The sequence below is a fragment of the Macaca thibetana genome, chromosome 6 (assembly GCF_024542745.1).
Source record: "Macaca thibetana thibetana isolate TM-01 chromosome 6, ASM2454274v1, whole genome shotgun sequence".
Lineage (NCBI taxonomy): Eukaryota > Metazoa > Chordata > Mammalia > Primates > Cercopithecidae > Macaca > Macaca thibetana.
In genome coordinates, this window is record NC_065583.1 from 129346080 (window position 1) to 129369148 (window position 23069).

The following is a 23069-nucleotide window of genomic DNA, read 5'->3' on the forward strand; positions in this document are numbered from 1 at the left end:
AGTAGCGAGGAGAACAATTTTAACAACATGGCATAAGCTGTGGAATAACCACATATCAAGCAATCAAGTTGTCAGCTTTCAAAAATGAGGCATCACAATGCCATAAGAGTAGGTGGCACAACCATAAACAGCTCAGGCTCTAAAGGATGCGTCTCTGGTCATGATTTGAAGGAAATCTTGTGTATATGCACAAAATCAGAAAAACTAACTTTGTATACTATCTAAGTAGCATTGCTTACAAGTTGATAATGCCAACATTAGCAGTGTCATTTCAAAACACAAAAACCAACAGAGAAGAACATACTGATTATATTTTAGAAAGACTATCTTAAGATCCAGCAGATCTACTTCTATTGCAATTTAACTAAACTACAGACAGTTGCCTGAGCACAAGTGTTGTATACTGTGTAAACAATGGAAACCGTTTGCCATGGAAAAAACAATCAGCAAATTTAAAAAATGTCTTTTAACTTCTGTTAGCTAGCCCACTAATTTTGCTTTAACAGCCATATTAGCAGTGAACACATGAAATATGTCTGAATTTCACAGATACCCTGACCGAACATGCATTCATGTTAGGGAGCAATATTTAGCCAATATTTTCCCAGATTAAAAGTGAGGATTTAAACATAAGATTTTTATGTGAACCTGTGTATAACTAAGTATCTTGCTAAAAGTACAAACAGATGAATAATTCACTAGTTGCCTTTTCTTACTTTAGACATTAGCCATCATTTGATGCAACACAAACATTATGTAAGACGGTTCATGAAAAATAATGAAATGTATTTTATTGGTATTAAACTATTACATCGACAAAAATTAAAAAGGCATTTAAGTACTGTAATACAATACACATGTTAAATAAAATATATTAAAGAGTATCATAATATATAGTGCAACCAACCAAAGCGCCCATCGACTAATGAGTGGATAAAGAATATGTCTTATATATATGTATATCCACATACACACACATATGTGTTTAGTGGCTGAATACCACTCAGCCACTAAAAAGGGACAAAAATAATGTGTGCTACAGCATCATAGATGGCACTGGAGGCCATATTCTAAGTGAAGTAACTCAGGAGTGGAAAACCAAAAACCATATGTTTTCACTTAAAAGTGGGAGCTAAGCTATGAGTACACAGAAGCAAACAGAGTGATATAATGGATTTTTGAGACTCAGAGTGGGAGGGAGGAAGGGGGTCTGGGGATAAAAAAAACTACACAGTAGGTACAATGCACACTACTCAGGTGACAGGTGTACTAAAATCTCAGAATTCACCACCGTGTAATTCACCCGTGCAACAAAAAACCACTTGTACCCCCAAAGCTACTGAAACAAAAATCAATAAAAAGAGAGCATAATAATATAGTCAAAACTGTAATATGTATTGCTTTTACCAAAAAATTAAAAAACAAATAACAAAATTATAATACATTCCTTAATAAAAGAATAAATTGCAGACAGATGGCAGAAGAGGAAAGAATTATCTTACATTTCACCATATATCATAAGCAGCCATTTCTGACAAATTGTGGAAACTCATCTACATATCAAATCATGTAGCTGCAATGTTTTTTCCCTGAACCAATCAACTTCTGTTTTCAGTAAAGACTAACCAAACTGATGTTTTTTTTCCTTTGCTGTGCTGGCACATACACTGTGTCATTTAAAAGGAAATAAAGCAACACATTTGATTAGCTATAATTTATTTTAAATGCATCTACTGAAAACTTAGCAATTTGCCTGCTTAATGAGGTAGGTAAAAGTAAAGAATCAATTTTCACACATATAATATAATTTCACTGAGCTATATTTATTTGTTCATTCCAAAAGCAAAAAGGAAAGGCATATAATGTAAACAGACAATCGTATTTTCAAGAATTTCTACAGCTGGTCCTGAAGAATATTTATAGGCACGTTATTTTACAGTTAGATGTTTGAAGGAGGGGGTGTCTGTAGTCCCAACTACTCCGGAGGCCGAGTAGGGTGGACCACTTAAGCACAGGAGTTTAAGGCAAGCCTGGGGAATGTAGCAAGATCCTCTCTTTGTGAAAATTACTTTTTAAAAATTTAAAAATAAAAGTTTACCTAAAGAGAATAATTCCTCCTGGAGGATTTCAAATACTCTACTTAATATTTAAAAGGAAAACTAAATTTCTCATCAACAAATTTTAGAAAATAATTTCAATGCCTCACGAATTTAAAACTTTGACCAAGTAGAAAACTTTTTTAATAATTCTCACCTTCCTCCTAAAAGACTATTTTTTTAATCTAATAAAGAATAGTAAAAAGCTTGTTTGGCAAAATCTGAAAATATTCCTCACTAATATATAGTTTTTTCTTATGTTTCCTTTTTTGTCACTTAGTTTTGTCTTTTGGTTTTCTTTCTACATACCTTCAAGAACTTAGTTTTTCCTCTAATTGTAAAAAGAGGTTAAGAGGTTTATCTAATGTCACACAACAAGGTGACACAATTAGCACAAAAATCTAATATTCACCCAGAACCACACCTACCTAAATGAAATTAAATACAAATCAACCACAAAAAAAAATCACTTCTTTTAGAAAAGAAAGGCCTCTTCTCGTCTTCGATATCCAAACACTCAATCATATTAATATTGTAATTGCCATCATCATAATCATCATCACCAAAGTCTTGAGAAGGCAACTGTTTAATTTAGAAACTGAAAGACAACAATCTATACCTAGTAGAGAACACAACGAATTAAACACTTGAGAGATATTTAATACCTTTCCATTGCTTCCTAAGAAAGACAGGACTTCACTCTGGAATTCTAGAGTGAGTTTTGTAAAACATGAGACTTTTGATGTACCCAATTATAAATATTTTTAAATTTATCAAAAATTTATCATTCAAATTATCTAAAAATTGATTCTCAAGAGAAAGAAATGTTTAGCTTACTACTAATATTTGTATGTAAAGGAAAAGTTATCATATATAAGAGGCAAGAATACATTTTAACATTCATCAAATGAAAAGGCTGGGCAAGATTTAGTAACTCTTATCTTTAATCAGCAAATCATTTCAAATGGCATCTGATAACTGTTCACTGCTGCCAAGCTGCATTACAGATCATTCCAGTAAGCAGGCTATAACACAACACAATTAGACAAGTTAATTATCTGCTGCAGAAGTATTCATAATGTAGAGTGAACTGAAATATCTTCCTGATGCTGGATTGTCCCAAACACTCCTAGTGAGTACAAAACTCATATCACATTACAGGGTTAGGAGAGAGCATATCAGATGCATAGAATCTTTAAGCACATATAACATCCACACATGAACATTTTAAAAAAATATCTGTCAGAGACAACACTCTATCTTCACCAAATCCCATTTCTATTTCCTCCAGGGAACACAGTTGGATTCCATGAGACCAATGGTCTGAGAAGCAGATAGTTTTTTGGAACAATTCTTATATGACATTAGGTAAATACTATAATAAACCTAGATTTCAGAAACTTAACACAATACAGGCTGATTTCTTGTATACATCATATCTATGAAGAAGAGTGGGGGACTCAGCTCCATACAGTCCCTGAGGGACCCAGGCTGACTGACCGTTGTGTCCCACCATCAGCTAAGACTTCATCCTCCTCTGCAAACTACTAGGGAAGCTGGGAAATGGAACATAGCTGTGCCCAAGGGGAGAGGGATTAGTAAACACATAGAAGTATATACCTTAGTCATACATTTGGCTTGTTATAAAATGTATGAATATTTACTTGGAAAACTCTTTCCTTAACTATTGAACTTTGGTTTTCAGTGGCAGTGACAGAAATGAGAAATGAATGGCAAAGAAAAACAACTACATATAATTTTAAAGCAGATCTCCATAAGCCTGAAAACTTTCTCAAAAACAACTGTTCAGTCCAGCTGTCCCTCATCCTTCAAATATTATAATAAAACATTCACTAAGAAAACTGTAACATATTTTAATTGGACACACAAAAAAAGTGAACAGCTTGGGCACAAAAAAATAAACTTTGATTCATCTACTTAGTCATGTTTCTTAATATTATTACAAAGCTACAACATTTTTAGGGCATGATATAGATACAGGAGAACATAAAATATAAAAAGAACAGAGTATCTTACAAGAATTACCTGTAAAAAGAAGACCAAAAAAAATCAGAATTGCTTTAGCAGTTTTTTAATCATTACATTTTGCGTACAAAGGCATAGTTCTTATCAACCAATAAGAACTTTTTCCTACTAATGAGAAAGCTCTTTTATTAATTCACTCACCTTTTCTAGCTAAATAAGACACTATTATGTTTAAAAATAAAATATAAAGAGTTACCAAAAGGGAGACAGGTTCAGCCACAGAACATCATCAATCTCATTCTGAGAATGGAGGCTGTTGCAGCTATACTCCACCCACCTGAATTAATCAGCCACAGAAATGGAAGGCACAGAAAAATACAATTGGTTATTTAGTAAGTCACCAGTCCTTGACTTTTAGAATTAAGAAAAAAATGGGAGGGAAAGATTCACTGAATTGAATATTCTCTCTCTCAATTCTGTCAGTTCTGAACTCTGTGATAAATTACAGAATACATGGACTACAACAGAAGACACAATAACTTAATACTTCTTAAATAGCTGGCCAATTTTTATATGCCAATAAATCATCTCAAATATGGTAGCATTACAAATGCTAACTCTACCTGGGGTGATGGGGGATGAAACTGTAGCCTCCTGCACCCATTGGTGTTTAAATGACATGTTTTCTCAGAGGAAGCACTCACAGCTGCAGCCTCCTAATGAAAGCTATACCCACGTGAGACAGACTTTTCTTAAGATCAGGAATGCTGCCATTGGAAAGTCTCACACTGAAGGCTATAAGAGGACTGGAAATACTTTATCCCATCTCAGAAGTATTTCATATACACCCCCTAAGGCAGGTTAAAAAAAATTATTTTAATTAGATCATTAGATGACTCCTCTCCCCACATGCAGCAGAGGACACAGGAGATGTATCAGAACAAAGAAATAGGGCCGTCATGTATGGCTGTGCAGAATGTGCAATGCACAAGGGCTCCAAGCTGAAGGTTTCCCAAGAAGTGGCTATCTAAGTTGTGTTCTGCTCAGTAAGACTTGCAACCTAGCACAGGTTGTTCTGAAAGAAGAGATGCCATTTTCCCATTTTCAAAGATTCCATGTCAAAGAACCTTTGACATGAGGGGAAGAGAAGGAGCAAAGGTCAGCTCATGAGCATGATGTATTCCAAGGAGATGCAGGCTTTTGTGGCATCTAGAGTTGGATGGTATGGCAGATACTACTCGAGCCCAATACTTATTTACATCTTTTTCTATAGAACCCTGATGTTTAGCTTAGAATACGGTGCACTGAATCAAGACTATATATCCCAGGCTCCTCTGCTCTAAAGAATTATGATATAATTAAGTTCTGGCCAGTATGGTACAAACAAAAGTATTCTGCAACAGCTTCTGGGATCTTCCTTTCAGAGGCAGCCGGCAGATGGCTCTGCCACCTTCTTCTTCCATTATTCCCTTTTGTCAGAAACAGGGATACCACCCAGGACCATAAGGAAGAGGTGAGCTGAAAAGGGGGCTGAGGGTCGCCGAACAGAGTGATCAGACCAGGCCTGAAAGACCTAAAGGAGAAGAAAACACTTCTTATTTAGGGTGATGTTATCACCAGCTTTTTGTTATTATAATTATTGCCAACAAACTGTGATGTGGAGCTTTAAGAACTGAAAACACACTAAAGGAGATAAGAGGGGCCCAAAACATACCACTTCCCAAATCCCCACTGAATGCAAACTGCTGCCGTGAGTTAGATCTTGACAGTGATAAATCAAATGTCTCTTTTCATGTAAGCAATGCAAACAACAATATAAGGATGCTTTGATTATATAAGAAGCAATAAAGGAAGATTTCCTAAACATATTGCTTTCGAAAGGTTCTCCACCAATGAAAATTAGTATATTGTGGTTGGTGGGACTCATAACAAGGATAGAAGCATGTCAGATTTTTTTAAAATTTTGCCTGAGGATTTTATGCTTTATAACAATTATAGCTGACAAGACACTACAGATTCTGTTAAGTCTTTCAGAGGTTCAATTAACAGCATGAAGCTGATCTAGGATAGGTTCTGACTTTTCATAATGAAAATCATTTCTGAAGATGTACTGCATGTTTTGTTACCAAGGGGTATTCTTTCTCTGGAGAAGCTGTGAAAATACTTCTTTTTATAATTTCTCTCTTTATTCTTTTAAACTACCGAACTTCTAAAAGGAAACCACATATTTTAATAGGATTCCTCTTAAAACCTACAACACAGGAGCCAAAAATACCGCCAATATTTGGATGGAATAGGGAACCCAGAAATAAATCCATGCGTTAACAGTCAACTTATTTTTGACAAAAGTGCCAAGAACATACATTGAGGAAAGGACAGTCTCTTCAATAAATGGTGCTGAGAAAACTGGGTATCTATATGCAGAAAAATAAAACTAGACCCCTATCTCTTGCCATACAAAAAAATCTAATTGAAATGAATTAAAGACTTAAATCTAAGACCTGAAATTATGAAATTACTAGAAGGAAACACTGAGAAACACTCCAGGACATTGTACTGGGCAAAGATTTCTTAAGTAAGACATCAAAAGCATAGGTAACCAAAACAAAAATGAATAAATGGGATTATATCAAGCTAGAAAGTGTACAACAAAGCAAACAATCAACAAAGTGAAGAGACAACCAACAGAATGGGAGAAAATATTTGCAAGAAAATATTTGCAAACTACCCATCTGACAAGGGATTAATATCCAGAATATATAAGGAGCTTAAACAACTCAATAAAGAAAGTCAAATAATCCAATTTAAAAATGGGTAAAAGGTCTGAATAGACATTTCTGAAAAGATGACATACAAATGGCCAAAAGGTATTTAAAAAAATGCTCAACATCCCTAATAATCAGAGAAATGCAACCCAAAACTACAATGAGTTACCATCTCACCCCACTTAAAATGGCTTCTATTGAAAAGACAGGCAATAATTAATGCTGGAGAGCATGCGGAGAAAGGGAACCCCTTGTACCTTGTTGGTGGGAATTAGTACAGCCACTATGGAAAACAGTACAGAGGTTCCTCAGAAAACTAAAAATGCAAATACCATATGATCCAGCAATTCCACTGCTGGGTATGTACTCAAAAGAAAGAACATCAGTATGTCAAAAAGTTATCTGCACTCCCATGCTTACTGCAGCACTATTCGCAAAAGCCAAGATATGGAAGCAACCTAAGTGTCCATCAGCAGACAAATGCATAAAGAAAATGTGGTACAGATACACAATGGGAAACTATTCAGCCATAAAACAGAAGGAAATGATGTCATTTGCAATAACATGGATGGAACTGGAGGACATTATGCTAAGTAAAATAAGCCAGCCATAGAAAGACAAAGACTACATGTTCTCACTCATATGTGGGAGCTGAAAAAAAACTGAACCAAATTACTGTTGGCACATCTTCAGGGGGAAAAATTACATATATAATTATATATATATACACATACACATACACATGTATACACACATACATACACATACACACATATATGTGTACATGTGCTTTCTCCATGGTTTTAAAAGCAGTTTCTATTTAGTCAATAAGACATTTACAATTTTTATCAAGAAGTCATTACGCAAGATTGCTTCTTAGAAAGAAGTTATAAGGTTAATTTACCTGTATTGTTTAACAATTTTATGCTAAAATTGTTTTATCAAAGCTCTTACCTAATGTCAAATTCCCAGAATATGAATTTTCAACTGGTCACAACTGTGTAATTCCTTGATGATTATATTCTCACCTCTTCAACTTCACTTGTGAAATTTTTTAAAATTCCCCTTATTTCTGAGATCATTTCCATTAGCTTCCAAACATACTCTAGTATAATCAGCACTCCAGTATAATCTATTTTCTGATATAACCTAGTATACTTTTTCGAAGCTACCATCCTATTTCTTTGTTCTACTTCCTACGAATGATGCTTGAAAGAGTCGCCATACTCACTACTTCCATTTTTTCAGTTTCCATTTTCCTTTTAAACCAATCAAACTGGGCTTCTGCTTGTTAGTATAACCAACAACCTCCATGATCCTAAATCCATCAGTCACTTCTCTCTCCCTACTCTCAGTAGCACTGAGTAATTAATGATTATGCAAAACTGCTTCTTGAAGAGAAGTAATGAGGTCAACTTACCTGCATTACTTTCAAAATTTGATGTGCAAAGATCCATTGTTTTATCAAAACACTTTTGTTGGCTTCTATGACACCATCATCTCTCTTAGTTTCTATGCCTATGGTCCTTCCTTAGTTTCAACTGCAGAACCCATCTTCTTGTTTAGCCTCTAAATTATGGGAATATTCCAGGGTTCAGTCCTGGGACCTTTTTCTCTACTTGCACAGATATTGTATCATCTACTCTTGGGCTTTAAATGCCGTCTCTATTGCAATGAAACCCAAATATACCTTCCCTACACACTAACCTCACACTTAAACTCCAGACTAGAAATTAACTTCCGATTTGACCTGCTGATTCCCCACTCCTGAAATCTATTCTTCCCGTGCTTCTCTATCTTTAGCATCTACATGCTTGCTCAGGCCAAAAGCATTATTCTCATGATTGATTCATTTCTTTCCTTTACCCCTCATATCTGTCAATTCCATCATAAATCTCATGGACTACTTTCTGAGGCTGCAGCTTTGCATTTCCCCATTTTAAACCCCAACTCAAGCCACCATTATATTTCCCCTGGACTCCTTTAATAGCCTCCCCCCAGATGGTTAAATTCCTTTGTTTCTCCAGATAATCCACTGCATGCAGAAAATCCAGAGTCTTCTATTTACAAATTATATAATTCAGTATATATTTACAAATTATGTAAGTTTCCTACATTAAATCTTCCAATGGCTTCCTTCATAGTTAGAATAAAATCCAAATTATTTAATATGCTCTACAGATTCTTTCCCCTGCCTACCTTGCCTTGTTCATTGCTGTAAACACAGCATTGTAAACATACTGAACAGTGGCCGATACATAATCGGTGTGCAATCAGTATTTGTTAAATGAATTAATGGATGGAATACATATAAAATGCATACTAAACTTATAGTATGTTTATTCAAACACAACTTACATTCACTAGTAGGAAGAAACTAAATATTTTACCACTCTTTTAATCTGAGACTCTTAATTTTATGTAGGCATTAGCTCATTTAATCATCAAATGCTTTGATGAGCAGATTAAAGATAATATTCACTATATTGACAAAGGTATTAAACCACGTTAAAGAAATGTCCTACCACAGACCGCTGTTTTGGACTAAGCTCCTGCACTAAGCCCAAAGACCAGACAAAACTAGAATGGAGTCACTCATGCCAGGTGTCACATAAGCTGAATTTTAAAATGGGCCAGTTTTCAAAAGAAGATAGGAGATTCCAACAGAAAAGGGCCTAGTCTACCTGAGCCAGCATGATAAAGAAATCCCCTCTGTTTTTACCATGTAGGGAAAGTAACTTTGAAACGATCAATCTGCTTTTTGTTCTTAATTCAGCCCTTTTCTGCCTGTAAAGCCAGCTCCCTCTGCTCAGCTCAGCAGAGCACCTTCCTGTTTCACAGAGTTGAGAAGCTGCCCAATCCATGAATCACTAATAAAAGCCAATTAGATCATTAAACGCAATTTGTTGGAACTTTGTTCTCTGACAATCAGAACTACCCTATATCGTATAATTATTGTCTCACTTGTAAAACTCTATGCCACATCAGAGTCATCTTCCTTTGTAATTTAACTTCCTTTGTATTCTAATGTAAGGAATAACCAGCCTCTTACTTCTCCATAGAAGGCTCCAGGTTAACAATTCTCAGCCTCTATGTGGAAACATGGGGATATAACATGATCATTTGAATCAAAGCAAGTTTTTGGAAAGAATTACTCATTTCGATAAAGCATAGTAAATTTGGGATTCTTGCCACAACATCAATTTTATTCATTCATATGTACTTTGTCCAACTGGGAGTTAAAGAGGAATGGAATTACAATGAGAAAGCTGGGAACTGAACCCTTCAAATTAGGATCCAATAATAGTGTTTATCTTTTTCCATTATGTACGAAGAAGGTAGTATTTAAGAAAAAAAAAGGTTATATTATTCTTGAGACTGAACAAGAAGGAGACAGAAGCTCTGGACATAACTGTTTCTAAAAAATCTAATAGTTTCAACTGCCAATTTCATACATGCATAGAAATTTGCTAACATAAGTTAAAAAGTAAACATACTATGTATTATAATTTAACACTGAAGTTTTTTATATTCTCTCAACATTTATCTATTCCCCTTGTTACTACTGTCTGTGGTGTAGAGGTCTGAAAAATAGTTGTTTAAAAACACAAATTTTAAAATTTTGATTAATCATGTTATATGTTATTTATTAAGTGACCAATTTGGTCATTTTTATTTGCAGTAATCACAAGCTTTTACAGTAGATCCTCATGAATACCATGACACTCTGATACACACAACCCCCCGCAAAAAGTATGCACTACAATTTCTCTTCTCTCCTCAAATATGAGGAAGGAGCTCATAAAAGTATAAATATATTCCTAGAACAGTTATAAAAATATAGGTGTATTCATAGGAACTTATCCAAAATATGAAACATATCCATTATACATATTTTGACAGAGTTTGTAGAAGCATTTTGCCTCCTGCCTACTGTTCTACTGTATGGAAAGGTTACTAAAGGGTGGTAACTGTGGGCGCTTTCATAAAGACCATGTGAGATGCTTTTGCACTGTGGTCATGTTGGGTGAATTTAATGTTACTGTTTGCAGTCTTTTGAGAGTGCTGAAGTGAGAGGAGGCACTGCCATGGGTCAAAAATTGATATGCTGCTTGAGTTGGGAATAGTTAGCTGGCCACTGATGACTGTTTCCTGATGAACTCTTACTAAAATTACAGAAAATGAAGGGGAAAAAAAGCATAAATTCACAAAGACAGCAAGAATGAAAGAGGAATCCATGGAAGACAGATTTCTAACACTTTTAGAAAAAGACAAGGGGCTGGAAAAATGTGAAGTGATTTAACAGTATGGAAAAGCTAGTGGTGGGCTTCTTACAGGAATGACAGCTAAGGATAACAGAAGCAGTGGCTGCCTTAAAGACCCTGGAAAAGCCCCAGACTTGTACACACAGTCAGCTGCAGGAGGGAGGCTAAAACCAGGGGCTGCTTAGAAGGCTCGACATAGAGTTGTAAGGTCCTGGTTCCTTCTCTGGGTGACTGCTTCCATCATAAAGCCTATCAGTCCACAGCCCTGCGTGCACCCCACAGTTTCCAATAATCTTGGCAATAACTTAATCCCCCAGAACACATTCCTTCTTTTGTGACATGGAAATAATGCTTATTTGCACTTGTTTTCTATTGATATTGTGAAAAATCACCAGTGGCTACCTAATGCATGCAGGGCTTAAAACCTAGATGAAGGGTTGATAGGCGCAGCAAACCACCATGGCACATGTATACCTATGTAACAAACCTGCACATTCAGCACATGCATCCCAGAACTTAAAGTAAAATAAAACAGAAAATTAAATAAATAAATGGTTAAAAAAATAGAAAAGAAAAACTGTAATTCTGTTCTAAGAGGATTATGGAAAAATAGTAATAGAATTTCAATGTCTTATTTCCTATCCTTTCTTCCTAGCTTGAATTTATTTGTCTTTGTTGTGAGCCAAGCAGCAACTGGTGTTGGTGAGCTGTTGTGTGTAAGGTATTGAGTTCCAAAAAGTCTTGACAGAGGAGAAAATGTGGGGCTCTTTCCAACATGGGTTAGGCACTGTTCTGAAAACCAGACTCAGATACCCTCAGAATAAACTTTGTGCTTGATGAATTCTGGGATTAAAAAAAGAAAGAAAGAAAAAGAAAGAAAGAAAAGAAAAATCACCAGTGGCTTAAAATGCCACAAATGTATAATCTTACTGATCTACAGGTCAGAATTCAAATTAAATGGGTTCAACCAGACCAGAATCAAGATGTCAGGGGGGCCACATTCCTGCCAGGAGCTCCAGGAGAAAATCTATTTCTTTTCATTTCCAGGTTCTAGAATCTACCCACATTCCTTGTCTCAGGGTTCCTTCCATCTTGCTAGGCAACAGCATAGCATCTTCAGATCTCTGACTCTATCCCTCTGCTTCCTTCATCCCATCTCCTTCTCTGACTCACCTGCCTCTTCTAAGGATCCATGTGATGACACTGGGCTCAACATCATTATCAAGGTAATCCCCCCATCTCAAAATCTTAATTTAATCATATTGGCAAATTCCTTTTGGCCATGCAAGGTAATATGTTCACAAGTTCCAGGATTAGGATGTGGACATCTTGGTGGCCATTATTCTGTCTACCACATTGTATTATCAGATTAATGAAAACATTAAATGAGATTATCCAAATAATAATAATAGCTGGGTGTGATGGTTCACACCTGTAATCCCAGCACTATGGGAGGCTCAGGGAGCAGATTACATGAGTCCAGGAATTCAAGGTCAGCCTGGGCAACAAAGCAAAACCCCATCTCTACAAAAAATACCAAAATTAGCCAGGCATAGTGGCACATGCCTGTAGTCCTAATTACTTGGAGGGCTGAGGTGGGAGGACTGCTTGAGCCCAGGAGGCCAAGGTTGTGGTGAACCAAGATCACACCACTGCACTCCAGCCTAGGCAACAGAGTGAGACCCTGTCTCAAAATAATAATAATAATAATAATAATAATAATAGCTAATGTTTATTGAGCACTCAATATGAGCAAGCACTCTTCTAAGTCCTTTGAATAATCAACTTATTGAAACATCATCACAGATCTATGACATATAGACAGCTCTCACAGCCATTTTACAAATGGGGAAAATAAAGCACAATTAATATACCTAAACCTAATAAGAGCAAATATCTGACATGAATGGTTTTAAAAGTCAAGCCATCTGGCGCTTATACTCACTCTTTTAACTGCCACAGAAACACTGAATGAATTTTACTTGTTATTATTACATCTCTGCATTAAGTTTATCATAATACCTTACTTCATGCCACTAACATAAATAATAAAAAAGAAAATATACCAAACACAATAAAATCAAGCCTAATATTAGCAACAAAACTTAAAAGAAAAAAAAAAAAACTTTGTTCCTCCTACTTTCCTGTTTTAAACAGTCCTTATACAAAAATATCTTTCTTCTCCTTCTCCCCACCAGATCCATACTTGTTTCTTATCCTGCATGCGCCCGTGGCTCCCTGCACTTATCTTGTCACTTATGACATTATATTATAATGTCTGCTGCTTTATCTCATCCCTGCTCTGTGAATGCCCCTCAGTACAGGGACTCTTCTATATTCAGGGTGGCCTGCAGAGTCTGGTCCTCAGTGCTTACTGAATGAGTGAATGAAGAAATCATGAACTACAATAATTTAAAAATCTGGTCACTTGTTTTGCCAATAATCTTTGCAACTTTTACTATTTTGTACATTTCTTACAATAAAATGTTGTCTGATATTAACATAAAATCAATATGAAGTTGAACAGATTCTAAAAAGCTCCTGTTAGTTTCTGCCATCAACAGTACAATAATCGAAGCATGAAAAACATGAACAATTCATTTTGTCGTATTATAGGTGCTCCACAAAACAGTACATATTCATTGTAGAGAAACAGAAGATTTCCCAGAAGTTGGGTTTTTTAAAGTATAAAATGCCAAATATCTATTTCTAAATATATAATCCTAGGAGAAGCCTACAAAATGGTAACCAACAGCCAAAGGTCAGCATATGCTGTTCTTATTTTTTTGGACATAACATAATTTAGTTTCTGCCATTTCACTTTGTAATCTATTTCAAATCACTTTGAATAAAGTGAAGATTAATAAAACTTACTACTCTTAAAATTTATAAAGAAGAAAATTATATTGCACCATAAATATCTGTCAGAAATGGAAGAAGTAATGAGGTCCTTCAGGATGCAGATAAATCAACTTTGCAGAAAAATCATTTAGGTTTTTGTTTCTCAGAAGGTTTATTATTACTACAGTAATGCTAGACAAATAGCCTGGCCTATGATTTACTCTACTCACTTAAAAGAGAGAAAAGAAAGGTTAACAGATGTTAATAATCACTATGGAAAACAGAAATAAAAGGTAAAGCAGTGATGTCTCAGCAATAATGCTTTTGGCTGCAACTGTCAAAAACCTACACTGAATTGACTTTAAAAATAAGGACCTTGATTTTGTTATGTAAATGCAGAAATGTATGTTGGATGATGGGCAGGAGGGCTGGGGGGTGGGGGAGGAGGAGGTCTATGATTAATTCAGCGGCTCAACCAAGGACTCAAAGACTCAAGTTCCGCCCATTTTTTTGTCTTTCTGTTTCTCACAGTATAGCAGCAGTTTCAAACTACCTCGGGGCTAACTTCCTGTATGGCCCACATGACGGGTGCTGCAGTCCCAACATCACATCCAGACATGAGAATGAAAGTCAGCCCCAGAAGCCACAGCGCAAACTCCTCACATTTCACAGGCCAGAGAGAAGTTCCTAGCCAGCCCTGAATCAATCAGTTAGGGGAGAAGGGAGAAGGCAAGCCACAGGGACAAGTCATATGACTGAATTAAACTAATGGGCTTTTATTCCTGAGCTGGAGACAAGGCTATGCATTTTCACTAAGGTGTGATTTCTTGAACAACACCGGTGTTCCCTTTGCATGGAAAAAGGTAGTAATGAATGGCTGATAGACAACAATATTTAAAACAGCAAGATTATCAGAAAACTCAGCTCTACAACTGGCCTAATTCCCAAGCTCTGAGGAGGTAAAACGAGGGAGGAAAGTTTCATAATAACATAACTGTGTTTATCAGAGGAGGAATCAAGATGCCATTTTACAGACCACCAGTAGCAACAAACAATTCACCAAAAGGTAGTTAAACACACTAATATATGCTGAGTCTAGGAAAGCATTCAAATATATATATTTGATTGTATGCACAGGCACATTTTTATATGTGTTTATATACAGATAGAGACACAGATATGGATAAATGATTGACAGATAGATAGTTATAAAGCTACAGATAGAAACAGATACACTGTGGCTAGGTAATAGGTCATAAAAGTAGAACCTGATATAAAAATTTTCAATCATATATGTAGGTTGCAGACACAGAAACAAAAATTGTGTTCTTTTTCAAAAGTCTACACCACAGTTACACTGCTAAATCTGTTATATTTAACTACCGATACTTTGAAAACGGGGAATGAAGTCCAAGAAAATTCACACAACAAAGGAGTATCCATGCAAAAACAAGCTGATCCTTATTTCTCTCTAAAAAGGTTCCTACCAGACCAGACCAGAAATGAGAATTAGCAGGAACCAGTAAGATCTAAGTACCATCATACCATCAGGTGTTGAACCCATTCTAATATCTGATTCTTGTAAATAAAAAAGGTTTATTTAATTTAAAAAAAAAAAACTTTTTTAAAAAGGTTTATTTGAATTAAAAAAAACACCTTTTTTAAAAAAGGTTTCCTTCTAAATAAAAAAAGATATAAATAAGAAGCATGAAGCATGTGAATACTTCCCTATTACTATTGCTGATAAAGTATTAAGGCAAAAGCAAACATTGCCTCAAAACTTACCTCAAAATATAGAAATAAGTCAGTGGGAGATGGAATCTAAGAAAAGATCCATGAAAGTACAAAAAAAAATCAATTTATATTTCAGATTAAATCAGACATGCAAATGGATCTCCCTATGATAACAGCAGCAGAAATGTGCATATAAGTAATGAACTAATGGAAGGTGCTGGTTTCATCACCTTTAAGTAACTAATACATGAGGAGCACAATGATGTAATAAAATGAAAGCACAGTAATTAGCCCCAGAAAAAAATTGTTAATATGAATTTTCCCTCTGTCATTTTTTTCTGTTCAAAATCTAAACAAAGTTTCTCTTTATTAAAGGGTCATGAAGCATATTTCACAAATATCTCATACATATATATATGTGTGTGTATATATATGTGTGTGTGTGTGTGTATATATATATATATATACTCTTTCTACCTCATATTCTTATAGTCTCTCTCCCCCAACACCCCAACACACACACACACATATACACACTTGTACACACACTCAGTCCATCCATCCATCTCTGACTCTTTGTCTATTTATCTCTCTTTTGGTTCCTTGGTCTTTTTCTTTTCTCATTTTTATATTTTTGCAACAGTACCAGGGCTTAACAACACTGGCATTTTTTTGTGGAACAAGTAAATTTCATCTCTGGATGAGTCAGAATGAAGACACTGTAAGCCTGTGGCTACTGCACTCAAGAATTTTACTGATTATCTCCTACCATGATGCTTACATTATTATTAAAATATGTTTCCCACTACCTTACTTTTAAATGTGAATAGACAGTGAAAGATCAGTAGACATTTGAGAAAAGCCTACAATGTGAATATGAAAGATAAGAACAAATTTAAAAATGACACTTGGAGGAAACAGAAGCAATGAAAGAAACAGAAGAAACTTAAATTTACTTAACAGAAATATAGATAACCAGAATATACTTGGCACATGAAACAAGAACAAAATGCTCTAAAAAACATTTTCAAAATAAAAATTTTAAAAAATGAAAGAATTTTAAAAGAGCCTTTGGAAATTTAAAATATGTCAAAACTTAAAACTTCAACAAAATGGTTGGAACATAAAAATGAAGAAATCTTGAAAAAGCAGAATAAAGAGATGAAGAGGTGAAAAATATGAAAGTAAACATAAGAAACTGAGTATCACTACAGGAATTTCAATGGGAGACCCCAAAAAAGGAGTAGAAGGGGACAAGAAAATATTATCAAAGCTATAATACAAGAAAATGTCCTGGCCCAGCATGGTGACTAATACTGGTAATCTTAGCACTTTGGGAGGCTGAAGTGGGAAGATTGCTTGAGGCCAGGAGTTCAAGACCAGCCTGGACAACATATTGAGACCCCAACTCTACAAAATAATAAATAAAAAATCAGCCAGGCATGGTGGCAAGTGCCTGTAGTCCTAACTACTTGGGAGGCTGAAGCAGGAGAATTGCTTGAGCCCAGGAGTTTGAAGCTGCAGTGAGCTATAATTATGCCACTGCACTCCAGCCTGGCTGACAGAGTAAGACACTGTCTCTAAAAAATAATAACAATAATTTTTTTAAAAATTTCCTAAGACAGGAGCCTCCACAGTGAAGGGTTTTGTAGTAAACACCAAGCCTGATAGATATTTTTTATAAGTTTACATAAAGTCATATCAATGTGAAATTTCAGAACTTCAGGGATGAAAAAGAGATTTGATAAACTTCAAAGATATGCCAAGGCAAGTTACAAATAAAGAAATTAGAAAAGTACTAGATTAACCAGCAACACTGCACAGTAGTAGGATATTGAGCAATCTTCAAAATTATGAGGGACAATGAGTTCTAACACAGAATTCCATACCCTCTCAATGTATGAATTAAAATGAGGGTAAAATAAAGGTATTTTAGACATGCAGAGATTCAAAAAAAAAAAAAATGACCTTCAATACAACTTTTCTTTACAAAGAATAAAGTTTTCTTTACAAAGAGTGTTATGTTTCAGTAAAGCAAGAAGAATATGGCATCCAGAAAAGAGAATATGACACACGACCACAGATTTGCATCACACTCTCAAAGAATATGGTTCAGATTCAAGAAAAAAGGAGAGTTCTGGGAAGGTCTCTAGGGTGGAGGAGAAGGCAAAACTAATTCGTTATTGATAATTGATTTGATGTGTTAGACTATTTAGGAAAATTATTGAGAACCATGACTAACGTTCTTAAATTATTGGGGAAAAAACAATAATGGATACACAGCAAAATACAAACTAATGGGAAAAATCAAAAGCAATTTTTAACTCTAGGAAAAATAAAAAGTAGAAGGAAAAAAAATATATACTTATGGTGTAACAGTGCAGTCATTGTAATATGCTGATTAGTGATGCAACCAAAAATTCTGAAGTGGCTATGGTGAGAGATGGTGTGGTAAGGAAATGTAAGAAAGATAAATACTCACTAATATAACAGGCATTCAATAGAAACTGTCTAAAACTTATGTCAGTAAAGTGCAACTCAGCATATTGTTTTAAAATATGTTAAATATATGGTTGATATAAGACTCTTACTACTGTTGGGTTTTGTAATCAAATATGTGCTTACTTGAAGAAATACATAAATTTCTGCCTAACTCCCCATAGAAAACAAGAGATCAGGCAACTGTAAGACAATAGAAGCAGGATAATACTGGCATTCTCTCTCTCTCTCTCTCTCTCTCTCTCTCTCTCTCTCTCTCTCTCTCCCCTATCTATCTCTATCTCTCTATCTCATATCTCTTTGGAATATCTTCCAAAGGGTAAATCTTCAAATCATTCAATTAATTGCATTCAGATTTTAAAGGTTAGCTTTAATGACTTAAGAATTTTAATCATACCTTCACAATTTGCCACTGTTTTTGAGAAAAAGATTATGCATTCTAGTTAGCTATCAAGTCTACTTAATTGTTACTGTGAAATGAGTATAAAAAATTTAAAATCTAAATTTAAAGTTCTACAGAATGCAAAAACGCTTTAGGAAAATCATTAAATGAGCAATATTTTAATTTATATGTATCAAAGAGATACATATAAATTCTTTCCTGCAGGAGTTGAACCTTGGGAGATAAACTAATGACTGATTATATATTTATGTTAATTGAATGACGAATTATATACTCCATCTAAAGAATTATGTTTACGTTATATATAAACAACAATTTACACTGATGCATGTCTGACAAGCGTCTGATTTATTAAATCAGTAAATGTTCTTATAAATGTGTACAAAAAGGTTTTATATCAGTTTACAAAGAACATATTGATTTAGTGAGCTACATAAATATATGCAAATCTAACACTTAAACAAGACTACCCAATAAAAAAGCAGCTATATAGATTTTTGTATAAATTATGAAACCCCTGAGTAGTGATTTCACAAGATACATGCATGCCAGTATATGAAAATTACAGAAATCAACCACTGTCTGCTAGCATCATAATGCACTATTAGAATCTGAATTAGGTCATGCTCAAATTAACCAAGTTTCACTTAAGTAAAAGCACTCTGGTAAAAGGTATCTGTTTTTAAAAAATGAACATACTTGGTGCTATTCTTTTTTCTTCTTATTATTACTTCAAATTATTGCGGGATACTGTCCCAAGCTCTGTGGTATTTGTACATGTGAGTGTGTGCTTATGTGTATTATAACATATTGTTATTCCAATTCAGAAATTGGAAAGACTAAATAACTGCTCAATTAGAGGTATAATATGCTGAGAAAATAGTCTTAAATGCAAAAACAAAAAATAAATAACTACCCAAAATGATGAAGATCTTGAACTCAAATTCAAACTTTTGAGCTCTTAAAATCTAAATCACTAAAATTACTGTTAAGTACGCTTGTTTCTGACATTAACAATCCTAAGAAGTTTACAATCAAAAGGCTCCAGCTATAGTCAAATGAGACAGGAAGAGAATTAAATAATTTTTCAGGCTAGAAAAATTGATACTAGACATGAAAACTTTTATATCCCCAAAACCAACCGTTTGAAAAACATAAAGGTTTCCTAAAAATTACTCAGAAAAAAACATTTAAAACTCAATAAAATATATGTAAAAGCATATGAAACGTCATAGAAATAAAATTCCAAACTTTCAATAAACTGAAAAAACCCAAACTCACTAATAATCAGTAGATACAAATTAAAATAACAATGGGATATGATTTAACATATAACACTGATACCAATTTCAAAATATAACATGAATTATTAGCAAGAATTGGGGAAACAGTACCTTTCTTCCTTGAGTATAATTTGATAGAACCAATTTAGAAGCAACTGTTAAGCATGAGCATATCTTAATCCAACTAATCCATTTTAAAACCTACCCTCAAGAGAGTCTAGCACAAGTATACAAGGAGACACAAAGATTCTCACTGAAAGACTGTGCATGATAAATGAGTGAAAACCTTCTAACTGACCCTCCATATGGAGAATGGATACATAAAAGTAGTAAACTGAATAAACTAGATCTACATGAAAGTCTGAGACGAATCTCAAAAAAGTAGTAAAAATGCAGTTTGCAAGAAAATATACAGTGCAAAAGGGTTGATGTAAAAATTAAAATGCACACTCAAGGCAATATTACATGTTGTTTATGAATACATGTGTAATCAAAGCATAATATGTACTTGGAAATAGTGTTTGACAACTTCAGGACAGTGATATCCTCTGGAGAGAAAGGAAGCTGAAGTGATGAGAGGGTGGGTTTTAATATATCGGTAACATTTCTTAAAGAAAAAGACATCTAAAATATGAAAAAAACCTACTTAATCTCAAAAGTGAGGATATTATTTTCAATACATTATTTTTCTGTTTTTCTGTATGCTTGAATTTTTCGAGAAAAAACAAAATAAAAAGAAACTATCTCAAAGAGGTGTAGTTATAAAACAGTAAGGTAAGTGCCTATCCTAACTTGAAACAACCATAGAGGGTGGACAATTCCGCTATAATGAAATTGACATAAGGTCATCCAATGGCTTGAGCAGATACATATCATGGTTTATGGAATAGATTTGTGTTTCTGGTATGCTGTACTCAATATATATGTTTAAATTGGGTCTTCACTTTAAATATGAAACCAATTCATTAATGACTATCTTCAAATAACACACTCCAGTACTTTGAAACACACCTAGTATTACTGAAGAGTTCCTTTATGTATATGCAGTGAAGAAACTGCAATGTAACTAATGATTCCTAATTGATCTGTTTTTCTGAGTATCAGGGCCTTGAATTAATACAAGTCCTATATCTAAACTAAAAATCAAGATGTTAAAGGTTAAAAATACTTCTCCTGCCAAATCTAAACAAATATATCTCAAAGATTTAAAATTCAGCAACTCTTAATAATTTAAATATTCCAGAAGTATTTGTGTAACCTAAGCTCCTACTACCTTCTTCATGGTCCTTTTATTAGGACATAATAAAGTACTTACATTACCCACAAAACGCAAGCTCTTCAGTTTTCAGTGCATTTGCTTATGTTGTTCACTTTTCCTGAAATGTTGGATCTAATTCTCCTGCTCAGGTCTAGCCACTCATCTTTCAAAATCTTTCTTCTTGCAAACTTTCCCAAACTTTTCTCCTTCCAAAAACCAGCAGAACTCCTCTTTTGAGGCTAGCTTCTTTCAGTACTTACTATTTTCTATTGCAGCTATGTGTTTACATGTTTGATTTCCTTAACCATACCATGAAATTATTAAAAGCACAGATGCTGTTTTTATTTATCCTTTTATGTATGAATACATGGGCTCAGGAAATTTAAAATAATCACCTTAATACTATTGAAACCATAAATATAAGTCCATCCAAACAGGTTTATAATAGGAATATAGGTTGGTATTATTATTATTATTGCCTGTACACCACTACTACTACTATTATTACCTCCGTACTATGGCCCAGTAATCACTGTTTCCTCATTTTTTTTTTTTCTTTTCTTTTCAGGGACAGGGTCTCACTCTGTCACAAAGGCTGGAGTGCAGTGGTGTGATCACAGTTCACTGTATACTGGGCCCAAGTGATCCTCTGGCCTCAGCTTCCTGAGTAGCTAAGACTACAGGCACGAGCCATCACATCAGGCTAATTTTTTAACTTTTTGTAGAGACGGGGGTCTCAATATGTTCCCCAGGCTGGTCTCTAACTCTTAGCCTGAACAATCTTCCTGCCTTGGCTTCCCAAAACACTAGGATTACAGGCATCAGCCAACCACACCCAGCTGATGTAAATTTAATATAGTATCTATGAAAGCTGTTCTAACCACCAGCAAGCAAAGGATTATAACAATAATATTGATTATGAACACTATGACAGTCACCTCTTAAAGGCCACACTCACTCACAGTGACCAACCCCACTGAGCATCTACTGAGTCAGTCATACGGTAGTAGTTATGAGAATGGGCTCTGGAGCTGGCCTGACAGTTCAAATTCCTGTCTGCCACTTCCTACCTGTGTTACCTCAGACAAGTCACTTAATCTATGTGCCAGTTTCCTAATCCATAGAGGTAGTAAGAGTACTTAATTTAGTTAACTAATGTACTAATTTTAAAAGTTTTTATACTGTACTAAATAATTTAATAGTTTTTATATGTAAAACAATCCAAAATGATGCCAACATATAGTAAGTACTCATCAAGTATTATATGTCATTATCACATTTCTATTTTGTCTATGCATGAAGTTTGCCTTACTTATTTTAAAAGTTAGCAGTACTACCTGTCAGTGAAATATATTAAAACATTTTTATGGTAGGCAATGTTGTTGCCAAAAATGTGCCTTCTTCCTTTCTGGAAAAAAACAAAATCCTATTTTTTTCTTTTTTTAAAGGTATCCACTTCTCTCTTTTTCAGGACTTAAAGTAATATGTTCCCATTCCTTGGTCCAGTGAGAATAAAGGTGAAGATCTGAATTCCTGGCTTGGGTGACATATTTCTTCTTATACCTTCTGTTGAACCTGAACAAGGAAGCAAAGACAGTGTCTATTGTGAATGGCAGTCATCTTGAAAACAGGAGCAAAGTAAGCCGCAGGACAACGCCTGCATAGCTAGGTTCCTGATGACATCGCTTAATCCCCTGATTTTTGCCCTGACTACAGCTTACTGCTGCTGTCTTCTAGTCATTTGAGATAATAAATGTGCTTCATATTTAAGCCAGTTTGAGTCCAAGTTTTCTGTTATCTGTTGTCAAAATATCATAGAAGCAAAGGCCGGGCATAGTGGCTCACACCTGTAATCCCAGCACTTTGGGAGGCCGAGGCAAGTGGATCACTTGAGGTCAGGAGTTCAAGACCAGCCTGGCCAACATGGTGAAACCCCATC

At 34.8% G+C, this 23069-nt stretch overlaps 1 protein-coding gene and 1 long non-coding RNA gene across 4 annotated transcripts in view; one reads left to right on the forward strand and one right to left on the reverse strand.

The window, feature by feature from the left end:
- Nucleotides 1–23069, reverse strand: part of PARP8 (poly(ADP-ribose) polymerase family member 8) — a 189599-nt gene that overhangs the window by 123879 nt on the left and 42651 nt on the right. The window lies entirely within an intron of this gene.
- Nucleotides 12213–22900, forward strand: LOC126956878 (uncharacterized). The gene is made up of 3 exons (XR_007726516.1): nt 12213–12338; nt 14485–15019; nt 22602–22900. It is a non-coding gene; the product is annotated as an uncharacterized LOC126956878 (long non-coding RNA).